This window comes from Sus scrofa, chromosome 4 (genome assembly GCF_000003025.6).
Source record: "Sus scrofa isolate TJ Tabasco breed Duroc chromosome 4, Sscrofa11.1, whole genome shotgun sequence".
NCBI lineage: Eukaryota > Metazoa > Chordata > Mammalia > Artiodactyla > Suidae > Sus > Sus scrofa.
Genome location: NC_010446.5, coordinates 11,467,125 through 11,482,861, shown reverse-complemented (window position 1 = coordinate 11,482,861; position 15,737 = coordinate 11,467,125). Strand labels below are relative to the sequence as shown.

At 41.2% G+C, this 15,737-nt stretch overlaps 1 long non-coding RNA gene across 2 annotated transcripts in view; it reads left to right on the top strand.

The window, feature by feature from the left end:
- Nucleotides 1-15,737, top strand: part of LOC110260221 — a 119,441-nt gene that overhangs the window by 62,088 nt on the left and 41,616 nt on the right. Inside the window, exon 3 of one of the 2 annotated variants that reach the window (XR_002343082.1) lies at nucleotides 996-3,970. The exons of the other annotated variant lie outside the window; for it this stretch is intronic. This is a non-coding gene — a long non-coding RNA (uncharacterized LOC110260221). Of the gene's footprint in view, nucleotides 1-995; nucleotides 3,971-15,737 lie in introns of those variants that run through there. 2 annotated transcript variants of the gene reach the window in all.

The window sequence follows — 15,737 nt, the reverse complement described above, 5'->3', positions numbered from 1 at the left end:
GCTTAGATTTTAGCATAAGAAGAAAATAAAAACTACCATTTATGTCCCGCTTTTAAAATGATCTAATATGATTCGGCAACCTTGTAGAGTTGGAAACACAGACACCACCTGCTATGCACTTGGGTTTGGCGTTCTTCACACCAACTTCACCTTCTTATCAAGAAGATCTAATCCTCTAGAGCCTCTTCTCAGCTAATGGTGGGCCCAGCGTAAGCTGTCAAAATACTTTTTAAATTGGATTTTTAATGAGTGGTCCCTTTCCAAGTTCTAGAATATACTCAGAAGTTCAGACTCATTAAAAAGCATCATGTCTGGCAAATAACATGCACTCAGAAAATGCCTGTTGAGTGGATGTGCTGAACTTGTTCTCTCTGCACCAGTTTTCAAGCTCAGTTCTTCCCCATACTTCTGCCCAGGTTAGTACAGGAGGCTTCTTTCCAGAGAAAATCTGGGCACAACTCCAGGTAAGCAGAGGAAAGGAGGAACAGAAGGATTTTTCTATTATGTCCCTCCTGAGAGAAATGCTTAACACCTCACTGGCCCCTTTCGAATCTGGCAAGTTTCACCAGCACAGATCAGAGCAGGTGAGAAAGTGTCCATATCTGAGGTGTCACACACCTTCCCAGAAAACTCCAGGATCCTTGGGAGATTGTCAGGTCAGTGAGGGGGAAGTGGGACTTCCACATTCCAGGGTGACAAGGATCTTGAAGTTCTAGAATTATTCACAACCTCTCCTGTTTCCTCTCCCTGTTAGGGAACAGATGGAAAAGGATTAGGGCCCCAAACAACTTCATTTGTTGGCATATGTCACACAAGACACCTGCTATTAACCATCTCACGGATGAATCAATGCCTTTTCCCCAGTCAGTAGCATTGAAGATGGGAGTTAATCTCTCTACTTCTTGCTCTCCTTTTAAAAAGTGTCCTAACTGTATCCATCGAAGAGCCGGGGTTTTAAATATGTAGTCTCTGATTCCCATCTTTTGAATCATCAGATGGATTCAGTCCATGCATTTGCCTCGGGGGCGGCCTCGACAACATCAAGTGGCAACACCCTACAAGAACAGTATGTGTGTTCCCTCCTTCGGGGTCAAGCCAATCGATATCTTTTTCTTTGTGTCTCATGAGCATCTATACAAACTGCAGAAAGCTGAGCTTGGAACTGTTCCCAGCACATGCTGATATCAATCTACATATTTGTGGTATGGCCTTCCCGGGCCCTGCTGGAAGAGTATCGGCGTGAACAGAGTGTTTGGATGACTGCCTGGGAAGAAGTGAACCTCCCCCTGGTTTCACCACATCGAATCTTGATTTTGCCCTGCTGCACCTTGGTGACACTCAGAAGGCAAGTTCTTGCTTTTTCCTCACTGGACCTGGCTCGCTGTCAGGTGGGGCTGTGAAATCAGGGAGTTGGTTTTGGATGATCTTGATCAGAGCCTTTAAGGACCACATTTGATATGTGACTTTGCCTTGCTCCCTCCTGCTTACTCTTTGAAGCTCCATTGAGTTACATCATCCTCCAAGAAGCCTCTCTTCACCCTTGTTTGGCAGACAGCACTGAAAGCTGCTTATGTCTTTCAGTTTCACTGATTTACAATAACCTGTTTTCCTCTGTCTTCAGAGTAAGATTATTATAAAAAATGATGTTGGTGCTCTACTTAGGTCCCTTGGGGTCCCTTTTACCTGTTGGGCTTGTTACCCATCCTCCAGGTACAGTGGGTGTTTCCGCTCATAGCTTCAAGCTGCAATTTCTCCGTAGGCTTCCCCTTGGACTACTGAAGCCACTTCACAGAGATTCTGAGGTTGTGGTCTCCCTCCTCACCACTTGCATCAAGGCCTGACTTGAGGGTCCAAGACAGAGTCTGTGGGGCAATTTAGGCTTTTGGTCTTCCCAAAATACTAGGTTAAGTTTATATGTCAGCTGAAACTACTTCCCGTACAGCTCCTTCCCCTTCTCTATCCTTCTTTCCTCATCCCCTTCCCCAAAACACTCCATCAGTCAATCACTTGTATATGAATCCTTGTCTCAGGCTCTGCTTCTAGGGAACCCAACCTAACAAGTATAAAATCTTATTTCTAATAACAACCCAAGAGATAGGTGTTAATATTCCAGCTGGAGAAAGTGAAGTGAGTTTAAATAGCTTTGCAAGGTATGTAACAAGCACTGACCTGCCAGACACAGGTGCTCAGTAAGTAGATGTTAAATGACATCATAAGCCCAGGTCTCCATTAACTCAATGATCTTGAGCCCCCAGAGGAGGTTTTGGTCTGTGGTAGGATGGACCAGTCTGAAGCAGACCATCACTTGGAAGCTAGATAAGTGCTCTGGGATACATCTAAAAGGAGGAAATCCAGAATTCCTAGAGAGAGGATCAGCAATAAAGGGGTGAAAAGCAAGGTTAGAGCTCTGTCAGAAGGTAGAAGAGATCTTGCCATAGGAATCACAATCCTAGAATGGTATTTGAGACCTCACGAAGATCTTAACAGAGTCTGGAAAAGTCTGCAGCGTAACTGCCTAGGAAACTGAGACAGGGCATCAAGCTCAGAGGAATAGAGGAGAGACTGTGATTTCCTAAATGACAGGGAATAACTTAGAGTTATCACTGCAGCCATCATGCCTAGTAGAACACCTGGCATATTGTCAGTGACAACAAATATTTGTAGAATAAATAGTTGAATGCAGGAAGGCTGCACTATGAATTGAGCATGAGGCATAGTCGCAGGTTCACTATAAGAGTCTGGTTACTAAAGCTTAATGACCTGATTACACAGAACCATCAGCCAAGTTGACCCATGGCAGAGCTTCCAGGCTCCTTCCTCTTCTACTGGGTCCTGAAGTTATCCCTGAAAGGGAAGTGAGGCCAGAGCATCTCACTGGATGACTTCTGATGGAAGAAGTTAAATGGCTTCTGCTTAAAAGCATGGGGCAGGGAACCAAGTCGGGGCATCGCAATGGCAAATCCATTTCTTTGAGACTCGCCATGGTCCATTAGTTAATCGGGGCATTTGAACCAGAGGGATTATCAGAATGTTACTTCTCCACGGATAATGAGCTATATTTTTCTCCTTTGTAAGATGGAAACAGAATGATCAACCCTTCTATTGCAGGTAACGACATGAGTTGCCTTCTCACACATAAATGGTCTGAAATATTACCTCTGTGGGTATGGGTGACTTCCACCCACATCCTTGACGTTCAGCATGTGTCAGCTCTACTGAGAAGCTTTCTCTATTCTGTGGCACTAATATTCCAACTTTAACCCCAAACTGGATTAGTTGCCCTCTCTTCTGGATCTCTGAACTCTCTGTATAAACCACCAGTGTTTATTTCTTATTTCCACCATATTGCTTCTTTTCCTTCATTAAAATCTTCTTTTCTCTTTCTCTTTATCCATCACTTCCACTAGATTTTGAAATTCTTAAGGAGAAATAAGATTGTGTGTTCTTTCTCCCCACAGTGGTGCCACCTCAAGGCTAATGTACATAATAAATGTTCACTATTGTGTGAGCAAATAATTAAAACTGCAAAAACTTGAGAATGCATGGTACTAGGACAGAGCCATAAGAAATTTCTCTCTCTCTATGCTAACTGCCATTCATGTCTGATTTTAGAGATAAAATTGCTTTAGATTTAAAGGGAAAACTTAGTAAAGATTCAGAGGTCAGAAGTCGTTGGGCTTCTAGGATAAAACTCAGTTGTCTGATACCATAATTATGTCAGCCTTTCAATTGAGTTCAATACAACTTTACTGGGGAATTCCCATGACCTGGAAACATTATTTTCTAAGAATAGTCGAACTGCACAGAGTATAAGGGAGAAGTGAGAAAAGGAGAGAGTAGAGGGTTAATTCAGGACCAGATTTGTAATGTCCTTAGCCACTCTAGTCAAAGTAATTGAAAATGCATTGGAAAATTTATGTACAAGGAATTAATTACCACCAAGTATGCAATCCCAATTAGTAACTCAAATATTGTCAGCATTGTAAAGAAATATCCTAAGGCTGGCTTTTTTTTGGGGGGGGGGTTGGCACCAATTTCTGTGGGGGGGGGTGTATGTGTGTGTGTGGGGGGGAGAGAGTCCTATACCACCACCAAAGAATTCTCAGGAAAACAGCTGAGTGTCTGCCAATTCAACTCATTTCTGACACTATCAGATCCCACAGGTTAGGGGTTCAGTCCTAAGGTATTGTCCCTCCACACACACTTCAGTTGCAAGTCCAGGATGTTGTTACCTATGCCCTTCTGATCCACTGGCTATAAATCGGATGTTTCCACGATCTTCTCTTAGGGTTCAATTAATTTGCTGGAGCAGCTCACAGAACTCAGAAAATCCATTTACTCGTTAGATTCTGGCTTGTTATAAAAGGATATAACTCAGGAGCATCCAGATGGAAGAGATGCAGAGGGCGAGGTGTGGGGAAGGGGTGGCACACAGCTTCTACACCTTATCAGAGAATGTCGCGCTCCCCAAGTCTGGTCAAGTTGTTTGGAATCTTATGTAAACTGTGAGTGAAGGTGACCAACTCTTACTTGTTAGCACAAAGGTTAAAGCCAATGTCCCATAGTTAATAAGAACATGTATTGCTGACATTCACATGGTGTTTACTATGCTCTGGGCATTGATCTAAGTGCTTACCTACAGTAGCTCTTTGAATCTTCACAAAAGTCCTGTGATGTGGATGCTAGCATTATCATCTCCACTTTGCACAGAGAGGTTAAAGTACTTGCCTGAAGTCACACAGCTACTAATAAGAACAACACTATCTAAACCCAGGAAGTTTGTCCACAGAGGCTGAACAGTACTAACTTGAAAGACTGAGGTTAGCTGTTAAGGAAAAATTACTTAAAATGTTATTATAGGATAGAGACTCTTAGTCTCTCAGGATGTAGGATCTTCAACCACTCTTTATCACAGTTTTGAGGATAAAATTAACTTTGATGCTTAGATGACTTGTCTGAAAGTATGGCTTGGAAGCAGAGGAGTACATTATACTACAGTTATTTGCTCCTTTTTGTAGAGAGAAAGGATTCAAAATTCCACAGTATAGAATCCTTCCTAAAGATAAGACCTCCATATTTCAAATGAGAGTTAACTTTGCTAAACATTGAGGGAAAAAAAGTTATCAAAGCACACTAAGTCAGAAATATATACCATATGATATCACTTATATCTGGAATCTAATACACAGCACAAGTGGACCTTTCCACAGGAAAGAAACACATGGACTTGGATAACAGACTTGTGGTTGCCAAGGGCGGGAGGGGAAAGGGAGTGGGATGGACTGGGAATCCTGGGGTTAATAGATGCAAATGACTGCACTTGGAATGGATAAGCAAGGAGATTTGCGCAGGGAACTATATCCAGTCACTTGTGATGGAGCATGATGGAGGATAATGTGAGGAAAAGAATCTGTAAGTGTGTGCCACTGGGTCATTTTGCTGCACAGTAGAAAATTGACAGAACGCTGTAAACCAACTATAATGGAAAAAATAAAAATCGTTAAAAGGAAAAATAAAAGTGATCAAGTAATCAGAGGCACGTTTCCCCAAAATAAAGAGGGTGGATGATCTGAGTAGCAGATGGTTTTCCGAGGAGTGCTACTCACCTTTCAACAGCGAGAGGACAGTGTGCTCCGTGGGAGACTTAGGATGGTCCAGGTGGAGAGGCTTCCATGATGTGTGAAACCCCCAGTCCTACCCGGCTTAAGTCCTGACCCACTGCTCTGACAGAGTGCACTCCGCAGGGAATTCAGGACGAAGAACAGGATGGCACACGCTGTGCTTCGAATAAACAAGTCCCTTAGAGAGAGAGAGGGATGTCGCAGGAAGAATTCCAATAAACCCAGCTTCTTGCATCTTCCCATACATAAAAAAGCACTGAAGGTATTAACTTGAGATAGCTGTTCCTTGTGATTAACTGTAATCTTTTCCCAAGATGTGTGCTTGTCTGCATGCATGGCCTAGCCAAAAATCATAATTAAAATGGCTTTTCCACGACGTCTTTAGAGCAGTTCTTTCAGAGGCAACTGAGAGGCTATCTTTCATGCTATGATATTCAGTAAGACCCTGCATAAAACTGAAACTGACCAACTCTTATATTGTGTGTCCTTTCTTTACATGGAGAAATTTACATGTAAAAGCTGACAGAAGTCGAGCAACTTTTATAAGGCCTCAGGGCCAAGACTGTCACCTAGAATTAAAAGTTTTTTAAAAAAAATTTAAAATAAGATATTTCAATTTTCTTAATATGAAACTAACATGAACACACCTCAATACTAGGAAGTGGTATTTTTCCAGCAGTTTTCTTTTTATCTTTTTAAAAGTGCACCTGTGGCAGATGGAAATTTTTAGGCTAGGGGTCAAATGGGAACTGCAGCTGCCGGCCGACACCACAGCCACAGCAACACTGGATCCGAGCTGCATCTATGACCTATGTCCGCGACTTCCAGCAATGCTGGATCCTTAACCCACTGACAGATGGGACCCGAATCCTCACAGACACTATGTCACGTTCTTAACCCGCGAGCCACAGGGGAACTCCTCCAGTAGTTTTCTTTCATTCATTGAGCAGTTCAAAACTCATTTATTATTTGCTTTTAATGGGGGTGACCTCTTCCAGGTCCTTGGAAGACCCATCGGACGGAAGCAGATCAAGTCTCTGCTCTCACAGAACTCAAGTTCTAGACAAGGGAAGTTCAAGCAAGAAAAAAATAAGTAAAACATTTCCAGTAAATGTATAGACTGAGGAGAAGTAACCTGGGGTGAAATGACTACATGAGCTTGGGCGTTCAAGGCAAGCTGTTTAATTAGGTGACATGGAAGCTGAAATCTAATTGGTAAGGTGTCAAGCAGACAGTTCCCAGGGAAAGCAAGTATGTTCAGAGGCAGGAATGAACTTGACCTATTAAAAGATCTGCATAAGCTAACATCAGGAAAGCGATATCATATTGAGTCTGAAAGGTGGTCGTAGAGGTGCTTTGCAAGCCAGAATAAAGTTTTTGATGGGAAACCACTAGAGATGTGTGTGTGCGAGCGCATGTGCTTTTATAAGCTCTGAGCTCAAACTTTGCTTTTTAATTTTCATGTGTAAAAATAATAGTATAATTAGAACCTTTGTACCATTGCCTCATAAGAGATAAAACAAAAAACAACCTAAATCCGTGTTATTTCCCTCATGACCTCATTACTATAATTTTCTTCCTCTTTTCTTTACTTCCATCCTCCTTATACCTAATCCCTAACATGAATTTGGTGATTTTTTGTTGTTGTACTTGTCTTTTTTTTCTGTATATTTTAAAGCATATGTATACATTCATGAATAATGACAGTATTGTGTGGCAACTATGTAACATTCTCATCATAATATATTGCATGTTTCTTACAACTGTTTTTTTCTCAATATTATACTTGTGAGATTTATACTGTTCATATATATATATGTAATCCATTGTGTAGATTTTTTTTTTTCCCCCGCTCAACTGACAATAGGATATTTTGGTTATTTTAAAACGTTCACTCTCCCAAAACGCAGCAGCAATGAACATTCTGGCACGTGTCATTGTTTGAGAGACAATCTAAGGCAGTGTTTCCCAATCTTTTGCAGTATGCAATAGATAGAACAATTCAGATGAGAAAATCCACCTAGCTAAGGGGATGAGCATTTCAGCCTACTCGTAACCCATTAAGGTATATGCCATTAATACTTTCTCTCTGCCTGATCTATCAGTGACAGAGAGCTATGTAGAAATTTTTGTTCCTGAGTGAGACTTGCCAGATCATTTCTGTCAGTGTTTGCTTTTCATGTATTGTACTTAGGATAGTAGATTCATTGACATTTAGAATTTTTATATCGTTCTGGTGAATGGCTCCCGTTATCAACTAGACAGGGATCCATGTTGTCACTGGAGATTTTGTCAGCAGGGAGGGATGTGATCTGCATCATGTCTTGAGATGATGATGGGGCTGCTTTTTAGAGAATGGAATGTAGGAACAAAAGAAATGTAGGATCAGTTGGGAAGCTACTACAGTCTTGGAGGGAGGGGAGAATGGCAGCTTGAATGAGGAAGTTTGTCCTCAGATGAAGACAACCTCAGGTCTGAGATGTGTTTTGAACTGACAGGATTTTCTGATTAATTGAATGTGAAAATAAGAGAGCAACCCAGCACAATAACTTGATTTTTGGCCCCAGCAATTGACAGAAAGAAGGACAGTGTCCTTGTTCTTCAGATGCACACGTGTGACACAGTGTGTGTTTCCAAAAATGCTTGCAACGCTATTTCCATGCTCTTCTAGAACCTTGCCACTCCCCCAGGTAGAGTCTTTGGTTCCCTACCTTGAATCTGGTCAACTTTCTGTGACTTCCTTAGCTAACAGACCATGGGATGGCCTTAGAGAAATGATGCTTCCTTCCAAGTGTTCCAGTCTCCTTACACTTCCGTGTTTTTACCACCCCAGAAAGTCTGTGAGCCCTGTCCTCAGGTTTTTATGGAGGTTTTAATTACACGATATGGCATGATTGATTAATCATTGGTCATTACCAGTTACTTCAGCCTCCAGCCCCTCTCCCCTCCCCAGAGGTTAGAACGGGATTGAAAATTCCAACCTGTTAAACACCCGGTTGATTCCTCTGGTGACCAACCCCCATCTTTAGGGCATCCTTAACCCCCATCTAAGGGTATTCCAAAAGTCACCTCAGTAACATAATGAAAGACATCTGTCACTCTCATCATGGAAGAAACTCAAGAGTTTTAGGTATTCTCTGCCAGAAAAGGACAAGACCAAATACACATTTTTAATCATAAATCATAGTGTCTCATATCTCATCCCCTAAGCTCCATAACTTGGCAATGATTAAGTAAAATTAAACAGAAGTTCTTTGTTTTTTATTATTTATTTTTAATGGCAATTAGCTATTTAGTAGTTATTTTGCCTTGAGTCCTTCCCATATATTCTCTATCGTACACATGTACAACTTGGTGCTCAAGAAACTCTGAAACTAGGATTAATCAAATTAGGTCCTTCTTGCTCCAGAGCCAGGACTCTCAATGACAGAGCCTCTCACTCTGCTGTTCTGCAGGTAGCTTTGTATCCTCAGTGCCCTCCCTTCCATCCTGGAAAAGGAACCAAGGCAGGCAGAAACAAAGAGATTGCAACAAAGCTGTAAATGATAGAGCTAGGCATCAAATTCAGTTTCATCTGGTTCCAAGTCCAGGGCTTTTCTCACTCCCCCTACTATGCCTGCCATTTTATTTAATCCTGGGAACTGTAGGAAGTAGCCATATTCGCTTTTTCCTAACAAAACCACTAGCCTAGACATCTGCCGTCTTCCAGATGCTAAGTGAAGAATGTCTGCCTTTCTCTTCACCTCTGATATATTACCTGTCATAAAATAGGAACTTTTTGAAAAGAGTCACTTTGTGGATCTTCTAGATTTCTTTTATCAGACCTGCCTGCCTACAGGCCAGACGCTCTCCTCCATGGGGAGACCAGTGAGGACTGCATGTGAATACCCTGTATGTTTCACCACTGTATCCGTGACTGGGCTGGTGAGTTAAACTCAGCAGGAAAAGAGAAGAAAGCTTCATTTTGTGTACAGTTCCAAACTATACTGCCTACTCTAATCTTGCTTTGTCAGTCACAAAGCTAATTTTTCAATTTCGGTTTTATTTGTGTTTCTGTCTTTCGGTAAATTCAACATGCAGAGAGAGTAAGACAGTGCTGGTTGTACAGTAAGGACTTGGGTGGTTATCAGACATTCACCATTTTTTGAAATGTGTATCTCTCGATAGTCTGTAAAACTCAGAGGAAACTATTTTCAAGACTCTCACTTTCTCCTTCCCTGTGTGTTGTAGCTCCTAAACCCCTTCTAAATAGAAATTCTGGAAAGGCAACTGGGAGATGGCCTTAATTATTTAAAGTGTCCTAGAAACCCCAATACTGATGACCAGTCAATTCCTGCAAAAACTTCAATATTCATGGATTAATTTAACAAATACAAAAGTGCCAGTTAGGATCAAGAGTTTATTGACTATGGAATGAATTTAATCTGCAAGACCAGCTGGTTCTGGAATGGACATAATGGCCTAGACCTTAACCTAAGCAGTCATGCTAGCAAAGCTGGGTATGCTGGAAGAAAATGTCAGAGAATCGAGAAGATACCGTATCAATGTCGCCACCACTCATTTTAATTTCCATGAAATAGTTGATTTCCTTCAAGCCCAACATAATTCCTTGTAAGGCTCCCGAGCCTGAACGAATGTGCATGACAGCTCCACTGCGAACATCCATCTGTCAAAAGAGAAGATGAGGAGCAAGTGAAATTAGACCATGGCTCTCTGGTTTCCCCTAAAAGCTGCCAATGAATGAGAGCATCAGCTGCGCCAGAGCAGGCCAGCCAGGGATCTCATCCTCAGCTGAACACTCTACCCCTAGGCAGTGAGGCACATCCTGTGAATAGGGATGACTCACCCTCAACAGGTGTCTGATGGCTTTGCCAACCAGCCGCCTGTTCCAATGGACTGGAGCAGCAGCACATTCTCGATGGTATGCAAAGACTATGATGAATAGCAGGCTTGTGTCTCCTCACAGAGGGCAGGGATTGGGTTGGGGGCAGGTGTGAAGGGCAGACCTAAGTGCATGAATACATATTCTCAGTCTTAGAATGTATTGCCAACCGGTGCATCACCAGATTTTTCATTTCTGAAACACCCCTTGGTGGTTCTCTTCCATGGAACATCTTAGTCAACATAAACCATCAATGGGACTAGTTATAATAGTATCTTATATGTGTTCCACATGTTAAGATTTCAAGATACATATTTGGGACCCTGTAAACAACTTTCCAGGCTATATGTGATGGACCTAGTGCAGAGAAATAAACTAAAGCTCAGAAGAATTGAATTCTCAAAGTCGCATAGTTCAAAGGATCAGAGCAGAATCCAGGCCCCTTGATTCTCAGCCCTGTGTTATTTCTAACAATCTTATGTTGATGAAACAAATAGGACTTACATTTAATTTTTAGAGACTCCTGGGAGAAAAGCTGAATTATATAGTCTTGAAATAGATTGAGCTGGAAGACAGTATATTCATTCACTTTTTTCTATTTTTTCTCTTATTTATGTATTCATTCAGTGGACTTAGAGAACAAGGGCCAAGGATAGTCACACAAATAAATTATTATCCTGGCTATTTGTTATCCACAGGCATTTTTTTTTCAGCCAGCATTGTGGAAATCGCTTGATTCCATGATGCCAAAGTGATACTTCTTAGTATGATCATACGACCTTTCCTCAACCCTAATGAGTCGTACCTTCAATCAAACATGACAGTGTTTCTCATTCTCAGCTATGAATTCTTATAGCAGAGATCCAGGACTATGATCTTTCCAGCTTGACCCAGGACTCCTATGGTGACCGTATAATCATCAGAATTCTTCTTTCTGTCCTGCCATCCTTCACTTTCATTTTCCAACTTATAGATCAAGTTTTCATGATCTACTCACAAAATACTATGGAGGTGGAAGGGAGGGGGGCAGTAAAGAGCAGATTTTGCTGGACAACCAGCCATGGCTGCCTTAGCCAGTGTAGCCTCTCAACATGTGTGAGATAAAATAGAAAAGAAAACACCAAAGAACACAGGAAAGAGATAATGAAAAGAATTTCAAAAGGCAGAAAAAAATGTAGTTTTTACTGAAGGCTTTCAACGTATGATGCTCTAAAATTTGTAGGTTTTTATTCTATCACTTATAAAGCTTCTATGGGATAGTTACTGTTTGTACAACAGTTTTAAAGGTAAGAAAACTGAGATATAAGGAGAGTAAATTGCCTAAGATCTGACATCAGTGATGCTGCAGAGTTGGGATCCATATCAAGGTCATTTGGTTTGCAGGCCTTTGCGACTACTGCTTTACATTTTCTGCATGCTCACCGTAAGCCTCTCCATGGAAAAGTTCTGTATGATTCCTGTTTTATGGCTAAAACCACTAGACATGAACAAGTGTGTTGATGCTCATACCAACAACAAGTGGCCACAAGAAAAATTTGACCCGGTTGTCTCCTTTATGTCATGGTGCATACAGATTCATGTGTTAACAGCCTTAAAAATCAATTTACAAAATAACAAGATAATTAAGAGGGAGGAAACCATCAGCACAGGGTCCCTCATTTGCTCATTTCTCAGCGCAGTCATGGATTTTATCACCTTCATTGTCTTTGAGCAGACCTCAATGGGTGGATCAATATGTTGGTGACAGGCTTGGAGCCAATCAATTGTTTTTGACTTGATTGATTATTCAGTGATGGAACCGTGAAGGCTTCCTTTGATCGACCTTGTGAAACCAGGCTTAAAAAAAAAAAAAGGGATTCCTCGGGACCACCTAAGTATTTTGGCATTATTCGAAGTATGGTTCTCAATGGTGCATGAGGAGAAACACATTAAAAAAGAAAAAGATCTCTGGAGTAGGGGTGGAGGGGATTATGAGGAGTTTAGAAGGATGATAACTTAAAAGGGGAGCTTTACCACACCCCCAAGTTGGCTGTGGCAGTTCATTTTCACGTTTCAACTAACACAAATACGGCTTTGATAGTACTTTCTCGTTTAAAGGGATAATGGATATTAAAACATAAAAGCAATACTGGTTGATAACTGATAAAATGGAGTTTTGTTACTTGGTGACTGCAGACTGATGACACCATGGTGGCTTTCAGTGAATCTTATATCACGGATGTGTTCAGTTCCTGCCCAGGACAGGACGAAAAGCGAACTTGATTCTCAGTGAAACTGCAGCATTTTGCAAAGGGACCCTCTTTTGGAAAGACAAAGGATGACGCCAACTACTTTTCACTGAGTGTCAATGATGTGTGTTGCATTTTAACATTTCATTTGATTGTCAGAGGCCTAAGTGTTATGCTCTCCATTTTACAGGTAAAGGTGTGGAATTTTGGAAGTGTCCTTCAATCTCATGTAACTTTTCAAAAGCTAGCGCTCACAGACTCTCCAGGCTAAGAACTGAGTCAGTTTCTCTCTTTCTCTCTTTAATATTTTGGGACCAATAATTCAGCAAGAAAATGGCACTATATGGTTGAACTGGAAAGATTGGGGAGAAATTATATTCAGAGACTGAGATTATCTTTGCCACTATTTAAGACAGGTTCACTGAAGGAATTATAATTTCACAAGCCAATAACATACAGTCTCTTAATAAGCCAATAAAGAAATCATACTCCAAACCCATCATTATGGGTTAATTATGCTATTGTTCCAGGCAAGGAGAGGTAAAAGGAATAAAGTCCAAATTTAGTTTGACTCAGCTCTCCTACCTTTCTATGAGTTGGTTCTCAGGAGAGACTGTGTAGTCAGCCTAGAGCTGATGTCCGCTGCCTGTACAAAAAATGAAAGTCCTTTGTTGCTGAAGATGTTGCTAGGGAACAGAGCTCTGGTGTTGCCCTGCAAGATGATCACCTTGGAGGGGCCACTGCATGGTTGTCAGCACTGCCAGGCAGAGATGCCTTGCCCAGGCTCAAGCTAATGCCCCAAGGTCTTCGGAGAGCTATTTTGTCATCAGAGTCGCCTTGCCCAGACCAAACACTCTTGGTTTGTCCTTATAAATGCTGGATATTTACAGTCTAAGTATTCCCTGGTGATAGTTGATTCTTCCTAGGTTCTTTATATATATGATTTTTTTTCATTATAGCTGGTTTACAGTGTTCTGTCAGTGTTCTGTCAATCTTCTACTGTACAGCATGGTGACCCAGTTACACACATATGTATACATTCTTTTTTCTTACATTATCGTGCTCCACCATAAGTGACTAGACATAGTTCCCAGTGCTACACAGCAGGATCTCATTGCTAATCCATTCCAAAGGCAATAGTCTGCATCTATTAACCCCAAGTTCCTAGGTTCTATTGATAAGCTCCCCGGCAGGGCCGCTCAGCAACTGAGCTACTGACATAATTTCACTTTTCTATCAAAACAATGACTTATAAATAGAACTTCATTTTTTTGGTCATAAACAAGTTGATTTGAAATCCTATCAAACCACTACAAAACAGTAGAATGAGGGGGAAAATACCAAGAAACATTATGTCTTCAAGATGTTCATTATTGGGAGACATTTTAACTTCTGCAGCCTCCAAAAATGATGTGTATAATTGTCAAGTACATGGGTATGGCAGTTGATGAGAGCACGTCATAGCCGACAAATGTTTAGCTGACAAACTCTTTCCAGACAGGATGTTTGCAGAGTAATTTACATATTTGTGATGTACTGATTACGCATTAGCCTATCCACTTTGTTAAAGCAGGGGCAAAAATTTGTCTAGTCATACAAGCTTGCTTCCTCTCCCTTTTTTAGCCCTACTGCCTTGTGTATTTGAATTTGGCTCTGCAAGCACCATCAAACCCCTCTTTGGTGCTAGATCCTGCCCTGTGCAGATGAGATTTGGTCTACAACTTCAAGGGGCTTCCAGTTATTATTCATGGTCATTGCCATTTAAAAAATTGACATCAAAAATGAATGTTGAAATTTCTGTTTTAGTACTCAAGTAGTTTCTATGGAACACAAGCAGTAATGAAACATAAAGATAAATACAATGAAAACACACTGACATGCACGGATACACACTGAACCCCACTCTAGAAAGCTCAACACTGTTAGCATATTAATGATGGCATTCAGAAGTTCCCACTGTGATGCAGTGGGTTAAGATTCCAGCATAGTCTCTGCAGCAGCAGCTTGGGTCACTAGGGAGGAAAGGTTTAGAGGCCCAGCACAATGGGTTAAGGACCCGGTGTTGTGGCAGAGGTCTCAGCTGTGGCTCAGATTCTATCCCTGGCTGGGGAACTTCCATTTGCCACAGGTGCAGGAAAAAAGTGGCATTCATAGACATTTATTGAGTACTTATGTCTAAAATAGTTTTTTTAATTTCAGCACGACTTATATTTGGGGCCAGAGAGTTCTTTGATGTGGAGGCTGTCTTGCTTACATCATAAGATGTATGGCAGCTTCCCCAGCTCCCCATCTCCCCCTATTAGATGCCAGTGGGACCACTTCCTCTCCACCATCACCTCTAGCAACCAACATCTCTAGATATGACCAGATGGCCTCTGGGGACCAGAATTGTCCCTGGTTGAAAACCACCAGGTCAACATGTGTTAAACATAGCGTTTCCTCAGATCAGCACCAAGAGGCAACGATTTTTTTTTTTTTTTAACACTTCATTTTATAAAGCAAGGGAAATCAATGATCAGACAGGCTAAATGAGTTGGGTTGATCTCTTCAACTCTGAAATGGAGGAGCAGAACTTTAAATATAGCTATGACTGCCTTCAAATTTCTCTCTCCCTTTCTCTTTTTCATTGAAAAAGAGTAAAATCATGAAACCTGCTTTTATCAGTGTTGAACAATGTAGCATATGTACATCTTCTATAAGCATAGGTCTAAGTCATTGTTTTTAATGGCAACATAATGTCCACAAGCGGGATGCCCATTTTTCATTTAGGCAGTTCTTCATTGCTGAACATTTAGGCTGTTTCTCACTTTCAAATAGTACAAATAACATTCTAAGGAATATCCTTCTATACTGAGCTGTGAATACTATATTTCTTTTACGTGTTCCATTAATTGAAATTTTAACAAGGAGTTATTGTTACCAATGTGAAATTTCCAATTGGGAAAGGTGATGCTACCCATACTTTACCAGGATAGATAACAGGATAACCCAGGATTATCCCAGGAA